Below are 21,532 nucleotides of genomic sequence, written 5' to 3'. Positions count from 1 at the left end.
GAATTAACTGTCCTTGAACCCATTTCACATATAACCCATCCTGACCCTCACCATAAGAATGGAATTCAGGAATTCCATGACTGTATCAGTTATAAACTCAGGTGTTGGATGGACTTTGCTATTTGACACGAAGACTCTCAGAACCAGTTCTCCTTACCTTAAAACCTTGTCAATTAGATTCTCTGCAGACTAACACAGTTTTGCTAATTTTATGCCATGTTCTCAGAAGTGTTTAAAATAACTCTTTTGTTCCATAATAATAGGGAAACTGAAAGAAACTGTGAGAATGCAGAATGTAACTAAGGAGACTGAGCTACTCCTACTTTTTGCTCTGCTTGGCCCCACTGAGGATTTCTATTCAGTTTGCTTTTACTTATTTATTTTCTCTAATGAATGATCTTGATATTCTGCTACCTGGGTCCTTCCTCAGAAGGTAGCAGTGATGATTGTCATCCAATTGTTAAAGAAGTGGCAAATAACAGCAGGCTGGAACAGCTCTGAATCAGGTTTTAAAAAATAAAACAATGGTAAAAAAAAGAAGTTCTGAATAGACTCAGGATTGAAGCACAGCTTAAGTTTAGACATTGTCTAAGCTTCCTTTAATTTTGGTGCAATGTCAGGAGAAATGAGAGTTCTGCTTTTCTTTAGGGACCAAATGGAGAACTTCAAACTAATTCAAAATCACGTGAGTGTCTCCTTGGCTCTCTCCAGGGTTCAAAGAATGCACTCTGCAGCCATCAAGGGATACAAAGGCAGACAAAATGTTATGGAATTTCTGGAATTCTGGAATATCTCACCTGAGGTAACAAAGCAAGGAGGCAAAACATAATTATTTTTTACTTCAGCAGTATTCTAATACTATTTGAGGAGCTTTACCATTTTGAGATGTACTGATTTTTTGTAGAAAGCATAATTTATATCTGTTTGGTGACAGTTATTCTGTCAGAGACCAGGAGCATCTTGATTTACCATAAGAAGCATGCAATATTTTCAGTAAATTTTGATTATAACAATGGTAAAATGCAAAAATTAATTACTTTAAGAAGTGAAACTGCCCAAAGCTTCACCTAACTCAGGATGCTCCCTACAAAGGGGTTAATGTCAGCTGATTGAGAAAAAGGTGCAAGAAATTTTGCAATGGAGAACTATGGAGCAACCTTTCTACAGAGAGGTTTTCTGTAGCTCTAACCCAGGACCAAAACTGTAACTTCAACATAGACTAACAGAAAAACATTAAAATTGGTTTTATTAATTATCTATACCAGATCTTCAAGTATTCACAGGTATTTTCAGCTAAACTTTTAGTTATAACAATCTTTTTGCAGTTTATAGACACAGATAAACTTATGTCTGGTAAATCCACTTAAATCTGGTGATTTGCACATTCATCCACTGAACTGTGCAAACTATGGCAGTTCATGGCTCCATGTGAAAAATTTGGATTAAAAATGAAAAAAAAAAGAAAAAAAAAAAAAGATAATGCCTGTGCAGCAGCTTCCAGCACAGGATTATATGAGGACAGCAGAATAAACACTTCTGTCCGATCCAGTTTCCTTACCCAAATTCCATGGATTTGAAGACATGGCAGAACACAGACCTGTGGACAGAAATTCCCTTTAGCTCTCATGAAACAGGGAATGCATAAAAATTGGAATGCAAGAAAAAATATAGAGATTCCTAGGAGAGGATAAGATCTGAATGTATATTTTATTAAAAAAAAAACCAAAAACAAACCATGTTTAGTTATTAGAATTGCACCACTGGTAAAAGCATGTAAAAGAAATCTAAAGAGGAAAAGCATTATCTGTATGATAAGAATGTGCAATGGGAAAAAAAGCATGCATTAGTTTAAAATTATATCATTTATAATTATGTAATTTATGATATAATTCACACTGCAACTGTTCTAGTCTAATAACAAAATCTCAATGCAGCTATTTTCTCAAAGAAGCAAAATGTGATTTACTATTTGCTATCAATCTCAGAATGTTATTTTTGTTCACTACACAGATTTTTTTGTATGATCCAGTGCTAGCTGAAAATTTTCCACAAAATCTCGTAAGATTGAGAATTTTTCCTTTGTAAAACAAGGTATTTTTAAAAATCTTTTATGTATAGTACGTTTTTTGCCCAATGTATTTAGTGGTCATTCTTTTCCACATAAATGGGGTATCCCACAAGGATATTTTAATCTCTGCTAAGTCTAAAAGCAATCTCTAACTAAAAAGAATTTTTTAAAAACCAACATGCAACTTGCCTACTATAAATCTCACTTAGATTTAATAACTAAAATATTGTGTGTAACTGCTTTTGAAATCTGTAGGCAACTTTGCAAATATCTAATAAACTTGTGGTGTTTCTTAAGCACTTAGATTTAATCAGTATTTTCCAGCTGGGGATGCTGGATGAATCTCTAGCCTCAAGAACATTGACATCCCCATCTGCATACAATGTGGTTCCACAGATTTTAACAGGATAATTCCTGTCCACATTTCAGGGGTGGAACAGAACTTTCCCCATGGTTACGGGAAAGAATATTAGCAATTTGGGACATTAATTCAAGAATAATTTATTTTGAGCTCACTAAATTTCTTATTTTGTTATTTGTAAATCTCAAGGTGATGAATTAAAGCTTTAGTGCATCATAAAAGTTATTTAAAAATAAACATTTGATCATCATAAATCAAAGGCTTAACCACACCAGGATCTAATAGTTTTTCATAACAGACAACCTGAATAATAGCCAATCCACTTTCCTACTGTTTAAATGGCAAACCTGCCTTTTCTTTTGCTAATTAAAGGTAAGCACACCTGCCTTCAGAAGGCATGACAGAAGGAACACTGGTTTAAATTCTAGGGAAGCAAGAAAGTACTAGGGGAAGAGTTTGCAGAAGAAATATTGGCCTCATTAACCTTTTTTGTTGTGTTTGTGAGGTTTTTGTGTGTTGTGGGGTCTTTTGTTTATTTTATTACAGTGTATTCATGCTGGATAGGTTTTAATTGAAAATTGGGTATAATGTTGTGGGTTGTTTTACTTTTACTATAAACCTATTTTGGTTGCCAAGTAATCTCACATTTTAGCAAGGTATAAACAAATATTTGGAAAAAAACCCAGATTTCGATCTGTGATAGGAAGAAAGTGATGCAATACTGTATCTCTACTTACTTTTCAATATTAATTAGGGTTTCAGTATGAGTTCTGGGGGGAAATTATTCCATTTAGGTAACATCTCTCCTGCCTGATTTATGTGAGGTCTGCAAGACAGAAATTGCAAATTTAATGCTTCCTTATTATTTTTTTCCTACTTTCTCTTTCATGCAAACCCTTTCAGAGCTATGATGGAGGCTGCGAGGAGACTATGAAAAGAATGCTCTGGAAACTTTGGCTGTGTGATTACCTTTATAAGCAAAGCTGGAAAAAAAAAAAAAAAAACAAAAAAGAAGAAGTTCTAAGCTACAGAATTGCTATTTGTCAAGTTCCTGAGGGAAACAACACAGAACCTCAGATTTGTGAGGGTTGGAAGGGCTCTCTGGAGATCACCCTGGCCAAGGCATGGTCACCTGGGGCAGATGAAATAGGAATAGTGTCCGGGTGGGTTTGGGATGGCTCCAGAAAGGGAGACTCCACGCCCAGCTGCTCCCAGCCACCCTCATGGAAAGAAGCTCTTCCTCATGCTGAGGAGGAACTTCTGGTTTAGTTTACAGCCATTGCTCCTCGCCCTGTGGCTGGGCACTGCTGACGAGTCTGGCACGATGCCCTGACATCCCTTGGAGATATTTTTATTCATTAACGAGATCCCTCCTCAGTCTTCCCTTCCCAGACTAACCAGGCCCAGCTCCCGCAGTCTCCTCACACGATGATATGAAGATATTTATTGCTTGCCAGCCTGTTGTGAGAAGCACTTAAGGCCTGTGGCCTTTCCCGCTCGGCAGCCCGGAGCGCTCCCATTTAACGCGCGGAAGCTCTGCCTCCCCAGGCTTAAACACCATTTGTGGGTTCACTCCCGTGTCTTTTCGTTCCCATCCGGCTCTTTCGGACTCGTTGAGGGCCGGCCGCGATCGCCCGCCCTCGCCCTTTGTTCGCTGAGGGGAGGGAGCGCGCGGGAGCGCGCGGGAGGCGGGAGGCGCGCGGCCGCCGCCAGCGTAAGGGGCCGAAGGGCGTTGCCCGCGCGGGGGCGCGCAGCGCGAGGCGCCCGGGAGCGCGCACCGCCCGCCCTCCCTCCCGGCCGCGCTGGGCGGGTGCCCGGTGGAGGCGGCGGAGCCTCCGGTGAGGCTCGCGGCGGCGGAGCCTTCGGTGAGGGGCGGCGGGCAGCGGCGGGGCTGCGCGGGGTGGGAGCCGAGCCGGGGTTTCCCGGGCGGGCAGCACGGGCGGGGCGGAGGGAGGAGGGGAAGGAGGGAGGTTGGCCGCGCCCAGGCTGCCCGATGGCTGCGGGGAGCTGAGCGGGCTGAGGAGGAGTCGGGACCCAGCGACACCCCCTCCCCCGCGGATCCCTCCTTCCCGCTCGGCTCTGCCGCCTTCCCCGGGACCCGCCGGGGCGCATCGCGGGCGGCTCCCCCGCTCCTCCTCCTCCTCCTCCTCCGCCCCCCTTCCCTCCCCAGGCCGGCGGGACGCGGGCAGGACCGCGGGCGGCGGACGGACCGGCCCGGTTCATGAGCAGCGGCCGGGAGGGCAGGTAACCGTGTGAGGGGCGCGGGGAGGGCGGCGGTCCCTCAGGACGCGTTTCCCGCCCGCCGAGCCCGGCCGGCCCCACCCCGGGGCCATCTTCCCTCGGCTCCCCTCAGCCCCGCTCCTTCCCCTCCCCCGCGCTTCCTCCTCCTGCCGCACTTCTCCTTTCCCTCTCCGTTCCTGCCTCGTCCTCCCCTTCCGCCGCCGCACCGGGGCCCCGGGCCGCCGCCTGCTCATCGCCCCCGTTCTCGGCGACCCTCGGTATGGCGGGGTTGGAAACAGCCCCCCTCCCCCGCGCTTCCCACCTCCTCGGGGCTCCAGCTTCCCCTAAAAAAGAAGTGTGTTTGTAGCTGGAGGAGGAGGGGAAAAAGGTGGGGGTGGGACTGATTCCCTCTCGAAGGCTTCCAGGCGAAAAGGGAGGAGACCTCGGATCTTGCGGGGTTCCATTTTTAATTATAATTACGCTGTAGTGGTCCCTGCTAGACGGTCTTGGGGTCTTGTCTTAAGCCACAAAAGGCGACTTCCCGAGCGATCCAGCCGGCAGAGGGAATATTTGGAGAGAGATTCGAAGGGGAGGAGGAGAAAAAAAAAAAAAAAAAAAAAGCAATGGTGTGGCTGCTGTAATGGTGGAAAACTGATTAAGAGGAGCCGGGGGTGAGACAAACAGGGTAAGGCTGCTTCCAGCACCCCCAGCCAGCCGAGGGCTCGCAGATGGGGCTCATGCTGGGTGTGCTGGGCGAGGGAGGGGTAGGGAAGGTTTTGTTCTCGTTAGAACCGGAACCGAGGATGGATTCAGACCGCATATTTGTTCCCCCATGTATTACGGTGCTGCATATTTTTGTGTGCCCGTAGCAGCGATAACGAAGATCATGGAGGGTGTTTGCTACAATAGAAAGATGGAGTTTTCTCCTTGGAAATGTTGTTTAAAATATTGCTTAAATTCTGAGCTTTTTATCCAAAGGATTTCAGCATTTTTTATTTTTTTTTTTTATCCGTGCAAGGGATATTGAACGTGTAGGGTTTTTAATCCTACAGCTTTGTAGGGAACGAAGATGTGTAAAGCCTTGCATGTAAATATGAAAGAGGTGAGGCGTTTTATTAACAAAAAAATCTTGTCTAGAAGAAAATCAGAATGATGTAGAGGTTGTTGTAAGATGTCAATTTATCATTCCTGAAGATGAACTGAAATTTTAACGAATGTGATATTTCATTATTCTCTAACAAAGTCACGGCTGGGACTCGTTTTAAACCAGGCATCCTTTCTAGGATGTGCAGACTGCCACGTTATTATGTATTGTCTCCACAGGAGGAAATAGGAGGAAAGCACTGTAAATGTAAGGCTTAAGTGATTATTGAAACAGCTTTTGAGAATAGTTGGCTCAACTTGGGGAGGCGATTTAAGACTGAAAAATTAAACGTTTTGCTGCTGTAGGATATCTGCACCTAATCGTGAGACATTTATCCCATATTTTAAGCTGATGTGGACACGAGGATGTGAATCAAGCGAAAATGCTGTCGATATGTGTGAGAATACGAAGATGATGTGTTAATACCTAAATCCGTCCCTAAATGTGGTAGATCAGGGTTTATTTCTCTCCCTTGTGCTTGAGGAGAGGAGAAGGAGAAGGGGTGATAATAGTGTAGTTGTTTTGGTGGCTGCAGATTAGCCAGGGTGTCTGTTTGATTTTCTTTTTGCTGTGAATGAATGGATCTCTCTGTGCCTGGGCCCAGTAGCTGCAACAAGATGGCGTTTGCAGCAAGGCAGCTCTCATTTTTCAACTCCTCCTCACCCCAGCTTTGCCAAACTAGATCTTATTTCGTAATTGTGTTTTAGATTTACTTTCTCATTCTCTTTGCTTTCTTCTGTTCTGGGGTGGGGGTAGGAGGAGCATTTGGAAGATTGCTGTGAGAAATCTGTGGTTTGTTTTTTTTTCTTAATTTTTGTGAGCTCCTCCAGATAGCAACCAGGTGGGAGGAGTAAATAGTTTTATTGAAACGTTCATATAGGCTCTTAACTGAATAAGGGGGTGACACAATTTTCATTTTTACTTTGCAGTGCCTGCTTAACACCACCAAAATGGTCCCTAGTTTTTATTAAGCCTGTTGCTAAAAACCAGTTTTTACACGTAGAGCCCAGGTACACAAAGGCTGCTGGGCCGTGGGTCTGCTGGCCAGGTAATCCTCAGATCAGAGCATGTGCAGACAGGTGTCTTTCTGTGACACAAGAGTCTCCTGTCTGCTTCAGAACACTCACAATTTGTGCAGGGTTTAAGGCTGCTGCTGACCCAGAATTACTGCCATCCTCTGGATAACTGTTCTTTTAATGGGCAAGAATAAGAAGGGCTTGAGGGGGTGTTAAAACAGCTCTGTGTCTGAGCAGTCTGTTTCAAAACAACACTGCAAATTTCTAAAGCCTTTTACATGTGGTTTTTAGTATCTTCTGAGAAAAATGGACTTTAGATTTGTAACTCCTGTGATATTTCACTGTAGTGCCAAACACCTTAACTTTGTAGCCTAAATAAAATAGCTTGGTTAATATTTGATATACTGGACTCAGGCTTAAAACAATACACTTCCCAGCAAGAAAAATAAGAAAAGCTTGTTATGTCTCCTGTATTCAAGTGACCTCCAAACCTTTGATATTATCAAACATTTTACTACTGTTTATCTATTACTTAATGTATAATCAGTTGTTTGTTAGTTTATTGTAGTAACCCAGCTGTAGCTCATGCATAAGGAAGCTGGGAACAGCAGAGCTCATTTTCAGTTGAGGCTTGCAGTGCTGATGTTTTTCTTAATTAAAAAAAAAAAAAAAAAAGCTGAAATTAGCAGAGTGCATTTTACTCCTCTGATGTTTCAAGAACGTTTTTTTTTAAATTAAGAATAATGCCCAATAAACTATTAGTTCCATTGATGTTAATGTCCTATTAAACCTGAAATTACTTGTGCAATTTTTTTGTTACTACTACTTTGGCCCTTTAGTACAGGATCAGAAAGGAGCAGAGTGAAGTGAGATTCTGTTTTGGGTAAGATAAATTACATTTATCCTTGTTGAGTCCTTGCAGCTGCTAAGTCAGTACGTAGCAGGCATCCTAGCATGAAATTTTTGACAACGTGGTAAATTAAAATTCCACAGGAAATCTTAGCAGTACAGTTTTTTAAATCACCTCCATGCCTCATGGAAATGTGGAGATGCTGTATTTGGACTTAATGAGAACTCTTCTGTAAGTAATCAATGAAGTTTTGTATTATCAGGGAGTGCATAGAATTTTGTGTGGCATTATTCTTAATAATCATCCCAGAAGAAACCCTTCACAGCTATTAAAAATTTTAAAGCTTGAACCATTAAACTAGTTTACTTAAAATAAGAAAACCCTTCAACTAATGCAATTCCAAGGCCCTTTAATTATAGTAGAAATATAGATTGTGTTTGTAGGATGCCTTTTCCTGAAATGAAGCAAGATGTTGGCTGCACTGTGTAACTTCCTGGTGCTTTGGAGGCTTCAATTTGGTCATGTGGAAAACAACTAAACTGCTTCTTAAATAGTAACTTAGTTATGATTTCTCAATCCCTGTGAAACCAGATGCCAATTCATCTGAAACTTTTGTTGTTTTTGTAGATTCCTACCAGGCCTGGAGCTGTGGTTGGGGATGTTAAGCAAGTGTTGGGTTCAGCTGGTTTTGTAGTTACTGTAATAAAAAATTGGAGTTGTTTGCTCTCTGTGAAACCAGCAGTAGATTCGTCTCCTCTACACTGGGCTCAGCTCATGTTCTAGGCACTGAATTGGATTAAATTCTTACTGTCCATGGATTTTGGCTCTCAGCATTAGTGGATTGGTAATTGATATTCTCAATTTTAATATCCAGTTTTAGCCATATGGCACACCGTATTGTCTCAGCAATTGCATTTAGCGCTGCTTTGTTATGAGCAAGTTGAAATGGGAAATTGGGCATTCCAGTTGTTGAATTACCTTTAGGTGAGTTGTCCTTGGAGCCTCTGATGCCTGTGGTCATGGCAGAATTTTAGATGTGGTCTTTTTTTAACATGATTTTACTGGTTATGTGGCCAAAAAAAAAAAAAATAAGATAACCTTGAAAGCAGCTTGCTTGCATTAATGAAATGTTGCTTAAGCATGTGACTGAAGATAAAGTGGACAATTTTTGAAGGGAGTCTCTTGGTTGCTTCAAGTGCAGACTGAAAATGAAAAGAATACATACTCCATTCAAAATGTTTTTTTTCTCCCCACTGATAAAGTTGGAACTAGTATTAGCCAAGGTCATGATAAAAAACAAAAATACCCCCAAGCCCCTATGTTTCTATTTAACATAGTGTCTCAATTTATTATTTCTTCACAGGGTGTCCAGTGTGCTGGGGATTTTGTGAGTGTGGATTTGTTTTTCACCAAACAGAAATGTATGCAGAATCCATAGATACTTGAGCCAACTGGTAGTTGAGCAGAACATTAAGAGGTTTTTAAAAGCTTTGAGCTGGCTATGAGCAGTACCTTTACTTGAGATGCCAAAATAATCAGCGTAAATAACTCTGCAAGGCTTCCTAGTACAAAAATTTGGACACTCCAAGATAGGTTTTTAGCAGAATACTGCATTTTTATTAAAATAGTAGAGGATTTCTGAGTAGAGAGAAGGGAGATGGTTAGCCTTGGAATAGAAATACATGCTTAAAAATAATTTTGTGAACATAAAAATCACATCTTCTTGGCCTCTTTTTTTAACAGCTGACCTTCTAAAATGAGTTATTTACATTTAATATCTTGTAAGAGTATTCATTTGTACTAAATACAATTGAATTAACGTATGAATGTGTTAATACTTGTCCACTGCATTTATAGGAGAGCTGTAGAATATGTTAAGATTTGTTAGTCTCTTGAAATATAATGGAATATTTCTGGCTGTCTGGAGGGTTTGAGTGTACTGGTTACAGGGGGTGATGTTTCCCTTGCCCAGTATATTCTTAGAAATGCAGGAATTTTCTGTCTTGAACCCGGCTAGGGAGTACTGACAATATTCATGGTGCCATCTGGAAGCAGCCAAGATGTGGTGTCTCTTGCTATGTATATCTTACTCTGAGTTTTAGTGGGGGTGCTGGAATTAGATGCCTACATGGGAATTTTTTATGTGTTAGCAAAAAAAAAAAAATACTTTTTTGGGGACATTCTGGAAGTGTAGTTTGTAAGGAGCCGTGGAAATAATAACTTGTAAATTGTTTGCAGGATTTTCAGCTCTGGCCTAAAGTGGCAGAAAACAGGGATGTGTCCAGGTGTCCCACATTGACCTGGTTATTGGTATTTGGGGGTTGAGAAAGCAGTTAAAGGGGTTGAGAAAGTAGTTAAAAAACAAATGTTGAGATATTGCTGGATTTAAGTCTTGTTAAAATCCAATAAAAGAACTCCAGCAGGTTTAAAATTGGTGTTGTAGGCATTTTGAAGACCTGGATTAATGAATATATTTCCTCTGTCAGATAGTCCATGGTAACTAAGAATAGTTGAAAACAAGGGAAGACCTGCAGTTATTTCTGCTTTTGATGGGACTTGAAGGGTTAAAATGATCTTCTGTGCTGTGTCTGTTTTGGAATCCTAATAATGGATAAATGAAAATGAGGCTGAAGACTTGAGGAAGGTGATCTGAGGGAGCCTAAAGGAGACAAGCCATAAGGTAGCTCTGTAATTGAAGGTGGTAAAGAAAGGCTAAATCTTGGAGTTATTTTCATAGATCATATTTAGAACTTGATGAAGGAAAAATTAGTGGCATATAATACAATGAAGGGAAAGAGGCTGATTAAAAACCTAGCTGCCATTTTTATGGGAAATGTAATTCATTTCTGTAAGTAGTTTGCCTGAAACTGCTTCATTAAAAATAAGTATATTTTGAGGAGGTAGAATATCAGCTTCATCACTGAAATTTCTAAAGGTTCTCTTCTTAGAAGAGAAATACATTCTAGATGTTATAAGGATTAATTGAATTGTGTATACTTAAATATTTTTTCGTGTGTTCCTACCTTGCTCTGAAGAAGGTTTGCCTACAATTTCATGTCAGTTATGTTTATCATGTTTTTTTCAGATGAGAATATTTTTGATGTCTTCTTGAAAACTGCAGTAATGCCTGCCAGCACTCCCCAAAAAAAGAAAATATTAATTATCTGTAATTAGATAGATTAGATAATTTTTTGTAGCTTTATGTAACGTGGTCCTATATTCAAAGCTATGTATAGATTTTTGTCACTATTTTAAGCTTGTTCCTTTTTTTTTCCCCCAGCAAAGGAAAAAAAAAAAAAAGTAAAACCAAAATACTTCTCTCTGGAAACTCAGAGCTCCATCCAAACTCCTGCATGCTGTGTATGAAAGTAGGTTTAGGGAATATTTTATCAGTTCAGATATCAGTGCTGATTTGGCTCATCCTCATGACAAAATCAAACTGTTCTGGGGTTGAGGGAATAAAGGAGAAATTTCAAGGCTTTCTGTATGACTTTGAGTCAGGCAGCTGTGGGTGTTGGCCTTCACTGACAGGAAAGGGATGCCTTGTCTTCTGTTACAGTAACCTTAATTACAGCAGCTGATGCCACTTATTTTCTTTCTTAAAGAAAGAGTTTCTGCTGAACTGTTACAGGTGAGTTGTTCATTCTGTACATCTTTCTTACTGCATTTCTGGCTTTTTTTGCCTGGTTTGGATTAGGTGGAAGGAACCATCTTAAAAGTCTTCTCAGGCATGTGTGCTTTGTGTTTATCCTGCCATTTCAGGATTTACTAAAATCTGTCAATAAATAGATGTTATCTAAAATTACTTGTAAAATCACGATGTCATTTGACAAGCTGAGTGGGTTTTATTTTTGTGAAACATTAAAATTTCCAACACTGATCTGGCAGAAGAATCTTTTAATTGTGAGCCTCAAAATTGGAGTTTAGCTTGCAAGGATACAGAAATACGCATGCCCAATATTAATGGGGTGTTCCTTACTGTGAGGACTTTCTCACTGGCACATTTGTGCTAATATGGAATATTTTCCCAAATTTCTTATCCTGAGGGTGGCTGGGCAGGATGTTGTGCTTACAGATGTTGGAGATCACATGTCCTGTCCAGATGTGCCTTGCAAGCTTGGGGTGTTGCTGCCCTTCTGTAATCTGTGGGGAACACAGCTTTATTCTGTAACTGGAGAAATTAAATCTCTTAAATCACACAAAACACTTTGTATTTAGTCCAACTGTTTGGAGTTTTGTAGGTATTTGAGGGATTTACCAAAACAAATGAGGGATAGGAGGTGGGTCAAAGCTGCAAGGTTAAAACCATAGAGAAGATGGTAGAAATGTGTCTTTGTTGTTGATGCAGAGATCTTAGAAGTCAATGCTTGGTTATCCTCAGTAGTAACATTTGTAAGGCCAGGCAGAAATGTTCACTGTGGCAACAGCACTGATCACAAGTCCCTGAACTTTCTCCTTAGTTTAAAATATGTGCAATACTGATATTTTCTAGTAAGATCTTTGTGGTGAAACCTAGTGCAGAAAGTCTGGTTTAGTCATATGTGTGAAGTTCTGTCATGTTTAACTTTATTTAAATTATATTTGAGCTGATACATGTTGGTTAACGCCCAGTAGTTCAAGGTACGTGTTGAACATAGCAATGCTTGAATCTCAAAATAAAAAAGTAAACTTAGATTTCAATATCTAAAATCTAAAAAATATTTATAACTGCATAATACAAAACTTACTACATTTTGTTTCCGGTAAATGACATAACAGAGCAGGCCTACGCCTGCCTCAAGATGCTGAGAAGAAATCTGTGTATGGTCCTCTTGCATTTTGTCATTCTGGTTCCCAAAACTGGGGAGTTTTGCTGTTTTTCACATAGCCTTACAAGTGTGTTGGGAGGTTGGTGTGGTAATTTTCTCTGTTTGTCTAGAAAAACAAAGTAGATGTGGTAGTCTGCTGAAATCTTTGGTGCTTGAAATAAGCTGATACTGTACTAATTGAGGAGCTGTCTTTGTTGGAACATATGTTTGATATTCTTGTTCTCTGTGAAGTGGCAGGACTCTGAAGATAGGCTGCTGTCTGTGTAACAAAGGTGGTGTCTGTACAAAGATCAGGAACAGGCTGCTTGATGCTCATGGCAGTTTAATTGTGCTGCAGGTTACCAAGTCCTGCATTTCACTGCAGCTGTCAGATATTATCTGGCCAGCGCCTGAAGACTCACTGTGCAAGTTCCTTGCTGAAAATGCTGGGTAGTACTCACAGAAAATAGGACTGAACAAGAACCATTTATTAATTAATTGAAATCTTGACACAGTAGTGGGGTCTTCAAAAGGTGCCTGAGGTGTTGGGGAAATGGGTTTTTGTATGTGGAAACTAAAATATCATAGACACTTTGGACAGTGAGGTCAAATTGGTTGGTTTGACTGAAATTCTTCCTTTCTTCTTCTAACCATGGGCAGTAGATGAAGTTTCAGGAAGTACTGAAGTTCAGCATTTCAGGAAGTGCTGTGGTTTATCCTCCTGAGTCGCTCTCTGCTGCTCTAGGGTGGGGGAGCTTTGTGCAGAGCTTGCTCTGGGGCTGCAAGCTCTGGGCACAGCACTCATGGCTGGGAGCACTCAGCAGCTCCAGGCAAGCACCCAGTGCTCATCCAGAGTGGCTGTGCTGAGGCTCCAGGGCCAGGGCAGAGCTTCAGGAGCTCCAGGGCTCAACCATCCTACCTGGCTGCTGGTTTGGCACCGCTTTGCAGGTATTTTTTTTTCTATGGAATAGGTGGGATTGTCTTCTGATGTTTTCAGTTTTGTTTTTCTCAGTTAATTCCCTGGTGTTACTCGATTTTTTTTTTTTCTGTTTTTCACGTTTTCCTCTATATTTTGATCACCTAACAAGATAGATACCATCTCTGGGAATGCATGGTGGTACTTAAAGATTAACACCAGAAGTTTTCAGAGAGTTAATGCAGATGCCTTGGGAAAAGGAATGTCCAAGGGTGAAAGCAAGTATTTCCTGCTGTACCTTTGTGCTTTCTGCTGTGATACTGGCCCTGGGCTGTGCTCTCCTATCAGCACTGAGCATTGTTGCCTTGTGTGTTCCCAAACCACACTTCTCAGTCTAATGGATTCAAGGTCTCCTGTGTTACTTGACTTTTCAGGCTCAGCCTTGCTTTTCTTGTTCTTCTGTACCTTAATTTGTACAAACAGTACGTATCAAAATACAGCAATGGGGAGAAATCAATGAGCTACTCAGGACATAAATCATTGCTCTCAAAACTAATGGGGCTGCTTGCACACTGATTAAAGATGGGGCATGTTGATTTTGGGGCTAGAGAACGAAGTATTTCTCAGTCTGTTTGGGGTGAGAAGATTTAAGAAATGCCATATTTTAATTTCTGCTGAATATCTTTTATCTGCTATATGCATATAATATATTTTGTTGATTTATAAGGTACACTGAAATGCTTCTCGTCTTCAGACTGGCGCTGGAAAGCAGCTGTTTTTCATGGTATAGCTAAACCTATTCTAACAGTGCTCTGTTAATCTCTTACTGAAGATCACTGTGCTGTTTGAACACTAAATTCTTATTTCAGTGAATTGAATGTATTCTGGTTTTTAGCTAGGGCTTGGATAAAGATCTTTTACATGGTTGTAAAGAACGAATATTTTGCTTTTAGCTGATCTCTGAGGCTTTGTACAGTCTGTGTAGCAGAGGCACAAAGGAGCAGATGGTTTGTTCCAATGTCTTAACTCCCCTATTTTTGTTGGGGCAGATGTGACAGCAGCTGTGGTGTGAAGGTAGTTATCAACTCACGTCCAGCCTGCCTTGAAGATGGAATTACTTTTGTTGCTTCTGTTGGATTTTTCTTCTTATTATTTTTACTTCATGAAAGCTTAATACAGTAAAAGCTTGCTTGCTCTTTCAGTGGTTCTAAGGCAGAGCAGGAAGAAGAATCCCTGGTTTCTGAAGTGCTCTCTCAGGATTTTGCTGACAGCAAAAGGCATTTTGGGTGCAGCTCTTGATCCGTATGGAGAAGCACAATTGAGGTTTGATGGAATATGGACTGTCTTGCTGCTCCTGGAAACAAAATGTGTTTCTCATTAGTGTTTCTCATTAGTGTTCTGAGGGCCTTGGTGCAGTGAGACATGACAGCATGTGAGCTGCTCAGCCTTGCCTGGTGCTAAGATCAGGGAAATGCTTTTCTGAAGCAAAGTTGGCCATAAAAGATCACTTTAGATCTGTAATCTCCTTTAGATGGAGTAGAGATATGCCAATATGATTGACTCTTCATCCTTATTTTTTAATGGATTTACTTTTAAGGATGTAAAAAGTGGGGTAGCTAAGTGTAGCTTTCTGGAAGTTGGTTGTATTTTTTAAAAGGGTGTAGACAGGAAACAGTTGATTCTCCTTTGACTCAGTTGACTCTTTATTAGCTGGCATATGTAGAACAAAATGGATGATTCAGCTCCTGTTGATAAAATAGCAGAGCTAAAATGTATGGAAATACAAAACACAATAATGGGGATTTCTGCTGATTTTCTGTGCTTATGCAGGCATAAAGTCTTACTGATTTATTTTTTATGTTAGTATTTTTCATGTCTATTCCACAATTTTTGTTTCTGGGAGGGTTTTTTTTTTGGCCTTGTAAATAAGTGATCACAGAACCCATTTCCTCCTCTAATGTAATAAATATTGTAGTGAAGATCTTAATGTACCTGCTGATGTCACTGTAATGGTAATATCTGAACCAGCACGTGATTTTTAACAAGGTGAAGATCATTCCAAGACAGATGTGTTGGCAAGCAGAGCAGAGAGAAATCCCATCCAGGCTTTTGGAACCCACTTGTTCTCTTACACTTTAATCCCTGACAGGGCAGCTGATCCACTTGATGGATTTCATTGTAATCTTTGGGATTTTGGTAACAGGAGGTGCCTCTGCCAGGTTTTGCATCTCCCCATTCATTTATTTGCCCAGGAATTCAGTGCAGTGTGATCCAGTCACATGCTGGGTTCTCCTCAGCACCTACTGGGACATCTTTGGGGAGAGCTTGAGCAGAACATCATCCTGATGGAGAAATCCATCAATCTTTGTGAGGACTTCTGAGCATTTTTAAATCACAGAAAATGAACTGAAGGCTGCTTGAATATTGCCTTACCCAGAAGTGACTTTTAAAAGACAATATTTGGATACTTAACGGGAATTCTCAAGAATTAAGTTTCTTAATAGGATTGCAATTTAATATAAGCGTGTTCTTAAAGTGTGGATTAAAAACTTGGTTTGATACCTGAATAAAGATGGTTTTAATGTTGACTTCCATTAAAAAGAAACAACTATATGAATTTAGGCATGTAAAGTGTTTTCATTTGCTGTGTAATGATTCTGTCACCCTGGCGCACTATGAACTTCTACAGCTGTGTTCTTCCATTTCTGGCTTCTAGGTGAAAACATTCTCTGTATAGCTTGGATTGTGAATTACCCCAAACCTATAGATTCAGCTGATAGACATGAGAGATCACACATTCTATCAAAATATAATATCCTGATTGCTTGGTAATATCACAGGAATATTACAGTCTTACTTTAGTTTTTAATTATTAAAGCAAGACTGCAATATTCTTGTGGTGCATGTCCTCTGCCCTGCTTAGGTAAATACAGATTCTGGTGGCTTTGCAAATGAAGGGAAAATAGCAGTAAAAAGTGGAGGGTCATGATAAAAGAGTTGAAGGAAGCAATGAAAAATGACAGTTGAAGTAAGAAACAACTGTTCAGTTACTGTAAGGTTCTGCAGATAGAAGCATCTAGTAATAAATGCTTAGTCATTTCTCTGTTGGTTAATTAATAGTAATATATTCTCCTTCAGTGCTGCATGTGTTTTGTTTGTCAGTCTGAAGGGAGATGTCTGATAGTATGTGGCAGCAAAATTGCTTGGGTTTGGATAAGGGGATACTTTAGCAAATTATAATTTTCAGTGACTTTTTTGATAAATATCTAGAAATTGATGCATAAGCAGATTCTTAGTTTTTACTCTGGTTTTGGGGTTTTTATCTTTTTAAATGGTGATATCAGGAAAGAAACAGTAAAAACATCACTGACTAGCTGGATAAAATTGATGAGGTTATCTGTAAATGTGTTGCTCTCCAGAAGGACTAACTGCATAGAGATAAATTTGAATAAAATCTAGAATATTGGCTTATTGTGATTTAATAAATACAGCTTTGTTGAAAACTGACACTAAATACCAGTAATTTTTGTTCTTAAAATAAGTTAACTTTCCATGCCTGGTTCTTATCAGGAAGTGTAAAAATGCTCTTAAATGGGAATTTCTTTGAGAGGAAGACAGAAAAGATATAGTTTGGAAATGTTTGGGCTTGGGTCATTAAAGTACCAAGAGTTATTAATATTTGTGAACTACTTCAAAGATTTCTTAAGACCTTTCTTTTTAAAAAGTGTTATTTTAAGCATTTGACTTTAGGCATCTGTTAACCTTCTAATATCAGTTCTTTTTTTTTTTAATAGAAATTCTCTGCTGTACCTAGAATATTAAAATGATTTTTTTTATAATGCACATGGCTTCCAGATGCATTTAGAAAGGATTAACGAAGTGACCTGTTACAGTCCAGATTTTTATGCTTAAATATTACATCAGTATGATTCTTTTTTTAAATGTAGGTCATGGGATTAGCATCAGGAAATGTGAGTATTTTGGCAACATGGGGTTGTGTCTGCCATGAAGACAGCTGGAGTTTGTGCAGTGGTGGTGGCAGGAGGAGCCACGGAGCACTTCACATCAGAGCTGTTTATTGCAGTCATGTGTCCTGCCATGATCTTAGCATTGTTGTCTGCTTGTTAGGCTGCTATTTTGAGAAAGTGGTAAACTATCCAAAAGGTTGATTTTCAACTACTTGTTAAACAGAGGGAGGGATGAATCCTTGGAAAATCGAGGCATGCAAGCAAGAGCTGATGGATTAGACATGATTAGCATTTTGGTGACTTTCAGTAGGTGTTGTGTTGTGTTACTGTGTGGTAACTACCAGGCATATTGGGGAATTTGAACACTGAAGTTTAACTTATATGGTGAATTATTCATATTCTGTAGCAGTTTTGCAGGAGACAAAAATGCTCTGTTCCTCTGAGACAGTGGTTCCAATTTGGGACTTTGAATAAGTGCCTTGCTGAATTTGGGTTTTGCAAGGTCTTTCAAGGTTTCCAGATTTGTTAATAATTTGTTTTTACCCTTAATTTTCTGAAATAAAAGATTTTTTTTTTCTGAATAGTAGCAGCTATTTATGGTGGATGGGTTTGTCCTGGGATTTTTGTTGGTTTTGTGGGGGTTTGGATTCTGAAGTGCCAAACTGAAGCAGTGAGGCACTTGTGAACTGCCTCAGTGCCTCACTGAAGGCAGTCTGGTGGATTGGAGGCTGTTCCACATCTGTTCTGCCTGGTTTTTCCTGTTGTATGTGCTGGTTTGTGTGAATGAGGTTAAAGGATGAAGGAATGTGGCCAGAACTTTGCAAGGACCCTAGAACTGACCTTTATTCTTTAGCCAGCAATTTTCCTGTGTTTTGTGCAGTGAGGAGAAATTTTTTTTATTCCTAATGGGATCATAGATCCCTCGAGCTGAGTAGAAAAAGCTCACAAGTTTGTTCAGGAGGAAAGCATTTCTGGAGTTCTTCTACTTGAAACAAAACACACTAAAGCTCTAAAACTCAGCATCAGTGACTCTAGAAATGGAACCTATCATTCCATATTGAGCTATAGGTAATAGTGAAGCACTGATGAAATCAGGTTGTTGACTTGCAGCTATTTTTAGCTTGTGTAATTATCATTTTAGTCACACACTACATTGAAAATGGAAATTTGTGAGCTCTCCAGCCAGCCAACGTGGCTGCTGCAAGATGAGCATTAACACTGATCGACCTGATGCTTGTTTTGTGTGTACTTCCCACTAATATATGGAAAAATGTCTACTGAGCACAGCGACTGCTTCAGCTGGGAACTTGGCAATTCTTCAGCACAAGAAGCAGCCAATACCTCCCACAGAATCATTCAGCTGTGCTGGCCTTGCACGACACAAGTGCTTTCAGGAAGTTTTCGAAGGAGTTGTACAATCTCCTGTTGTCCCTAGCAGGGTGAGCTCTTTGGCAAACCTGTTAGGAAGGTACTGCTTGCTTTTCAAACTTTGTGTGCTGGGAAATTACAGACGTGGCAGATGGCTCCCAGAATGCAGACTACAAATAAAGGAGGAGTTGTATCCTTTTGCTCCAGCGTATTTAGATTTATGGATTTGTAATTATTATTTTATACTTCTCTAGGTTGTACTTCAAAGCTGCCCTTGGAGGAGGGGACAGCAAAGACTTGGATTTCTGGACTTCAGCTCTGCACTCCCCAGGGAAATTCTGAGTTGGAATTAACTAACTCTTGGAGGGGCGCATGCAGATCCTGAAACATCCTTTGAGTTTCCAGCTGTCTGCTAGAGCTCTTAATGCTTATAGTTAGGACCAAGTCATTAAACTGAGGCTGGGATTTTTTTGAGAGTTTTTTGTATCCAGAACAATCTTGAAAGTTTAAATTTGATACTTAATTACTGTTGCCTGATGGCACATTAGAATTTCACGATGCTGGCAGTGATTTGGCAAGGTGGTGTAATCTCTTGGGCATCTAGCTGCTGTTCTGTGATAATAATCGGCTATGTAGACTGTAAGAAATGATTTTAATAAACTAACTTGCAGTTGCTGTTTCACAGCCATTATCTCTGCCTCTTAGGTGATATATTACAGTGGTGATGATGGTACCTGTGCAGGAGCAGGCTAAATTAGAAACTCTCTGGCTCCATCCAGCCATCTCTGCTAGCTCAGGGGTGCAGAACAGCAGAGTAACTTCACTTGAAATTGCTGCCTTATCTTCATAGTGATACTGAGGTTTGCTAGTAGGTTTTTGGATAGTTTGAGGAGATTTTTTTGTTTTTTCTTCCCTTCCAGTAGTTATTTTTGTTTGAGTGCCTTGAATAAAACAACCCTATGTGCCATTCTTACGGGACGATGTGCTATGCAAGATATTTTTAAGATTCACGTAGTGTAATGGTTTTGAAAATCAGTTTTTACTAGGGTTGGTTGAGATCCATGTTAAACTGTGTTGATAAAGCCACTCAATATGCATTGATTACATCTCCCAGCTTTTCCATATTCTTACAACAGGGACAGCTGCTGGGAGTTCTGGGCAAACCTCATCCCAGGGTTTGAGCCAGAAGCTCAGTATCTCCTCTGATGCCTGGCCCCACATCATTGTGCATGAATTGCTGAAGTGTTTTAAATGCAAGAATGCCTTTGCAGCAATTCACATATTTAGCCTTGGCATCTAGTCAGTGTGTGTGTGAAGCAGTCTTGAGAAGGTTGGAATTACAAACAGAATATTTGGGGTTTAAGTCTCTTATTGAATCCATAGGTCAAGAGGAAAAATGTGGTTAATGGCTTTGGAGAGGGTACAGTGAGTGTGTTTAATATGCTTAGGAAGTTGCTTCATTTTGGAGGGTTTTTCAGATTTCCTAGGATGTTAAAATATTTCAAAATGCTTTCCAACTCTTCCAAGTCCTTTTTCTTCCTTTTCTGTTCTGCTTTCCCCAGCCTCCTGAAAAAAGTTGGTGTCTTTTGCAGAAATCTTCTTCATATGTAGACTTGTACCTTGACTATGCTGGAGTGTAGATAAATTTTTAGTCTGGGCTGTCAGCTCAGAGTAACTGATTAAAAGGATAAAGAAGAAAAAAGAATATTGGGCTAGCAGCAGTCAGTGAGAGAAGCTTTACCCAGAAATGATGAAGCTTTTGACTTGAGTCAAAATTATTCTTTTTTAGCCCAAATGGCTGTGCTGGGTTCTTCACTTGGAGCAGGAGGCTGTGGGCATGTGGGGACACCGGGAACACCAGCCCTGTGTGGGGCTGGCTCTCCTCCAGGTGCTTTGGTGTGATGGTTTAACCACTTGAACCGTGCTCTGAGTGTTCTGTGGAACTTTTTGTTCTCTGCTGTTTTTGAAACTCCAGTTTTTGGTGTCAAGGACCTGCAGCTCTGGGCTCAGCAGGGCTGTCAGGACAGCCTGTGGAGCTCCTTACAGGAACTCTTTACTGAGCCAGTGCTGCGGTGCAGGGAGTGAACTGGCCTCTAATTTTCATGTTGCTTTTACCAGGCTACATTTTAACTAAAAATGGAAGCTTGTGGCAATGCAGATATTTTTTTTTTCATGAGTAGCTTCTCTGCTTTTGTCCTTAAATGAGCTCCATCTTTAAGGTAGAATTGAAAATATCTCCGTTGCCAGGACTGCGTTCTGTGAGCACTGTAGGGTGCTTTCAGCATCCTCAAGTAGAAACTTAACCCTTTGAAAAATAAACTCAAGTTTTGTGGGAAAGTTTGCTGTTATGCTTCCTTCCTCTTCTTTCAGGCTGGTTAAAGTGGCTTTTTTTTTGTTTTGTTTTTGTTTTTCTTTTTTGCAGAAAGCATATGAAATCTGCAACACCTCTCCTGCATTAATGAGGGTGCAGCACAGGACAATAATGGTGTGTGTTTTGGCCTTTGCTGTTGTGTATTCTGTGTGCTGTTAGTGCGCCAGCATAAATTTTATTGTTTACATTTCAGGTAATTATTTCAGAATTTCATTAGATTTCACTATCTCTGTAGTGGGGACAGACTTTTTTCCTGTCAAGACTTCTGAAAGTTGACTGGAGTTGCTCTGTTTTCAGAACTTAAAATGGTCATGTCATGCTCTTGTGTCTGGGGAGTGGAGTTTGGCCCCTAAGTGTGAGTTACTGTTTATGTCCTAAAGTGTGTTGTGCTGGCAGTAACAAACAAAACTGCTTACACTGTGAGAGTTTCATAATCATAGTATTAAAATGTTTATCTATAAAT

General features: G+C 40.3%; 1 protein-coding gene and 1 long non-coding RNA gene across 4 annotated transcripts in view; one reads left to right on the top strand and one right to left on the bottom strand.

Moving 5' to 3' along the window:
- Nucleotides 1–463: 463 nt before the first annotated feature.
- LOC110470324 (uncharacterized) lies at nt 464–4,995 on the bottom strand. The gene is made up of 4 exons (XR_002465388.2): nt 4,972–4,995; nt 3,167–3,255; nt 1,559–1,597; nt 464–797 (listed from the first exon to the last, which is right to left on the bottom strand). It is a non-coding gene; the product is annotated as an uncharacterized LOC110470324 (long non-coding RNA).
- GNB1 (G protein subunit beta 1) overlaps nt 4,183–21,532 on the top strand; it is a 34,872-nt gene continuing 17,522 nt past the window's right edge. For all 3 annotated transcript variants that reach the window (XM_021529863.3, XM_021529861.3, XM_021529862.3), the window contains exon 1: nt 4,183–4,294. The gene's annotated coding sequence lies outside the window, so the exon portion shown is untranslated. The remainder of the gene's footprint in view (nt 4,295–21,532) is intronic.

This window comes from Lonchura striata, chromosome 24, assembly GCF_046129695.1.
Source record: "Lonchura striata isolate bLonStr1 chromosome 24, bLonStr1.mat, whole genome shotgun sequence".
NCBI classification, from domain to species: Eukaryota; Metazoa; Chordata; class Aves; order Passeriformes; family Estrildidae; genus Lonchura; species Lonchura striata.
The sequence above is the reverse complement of the archived record's forward strand: the minus strand, read 5'-3'. Positions and strand labels throughout refer to the sequence as shown.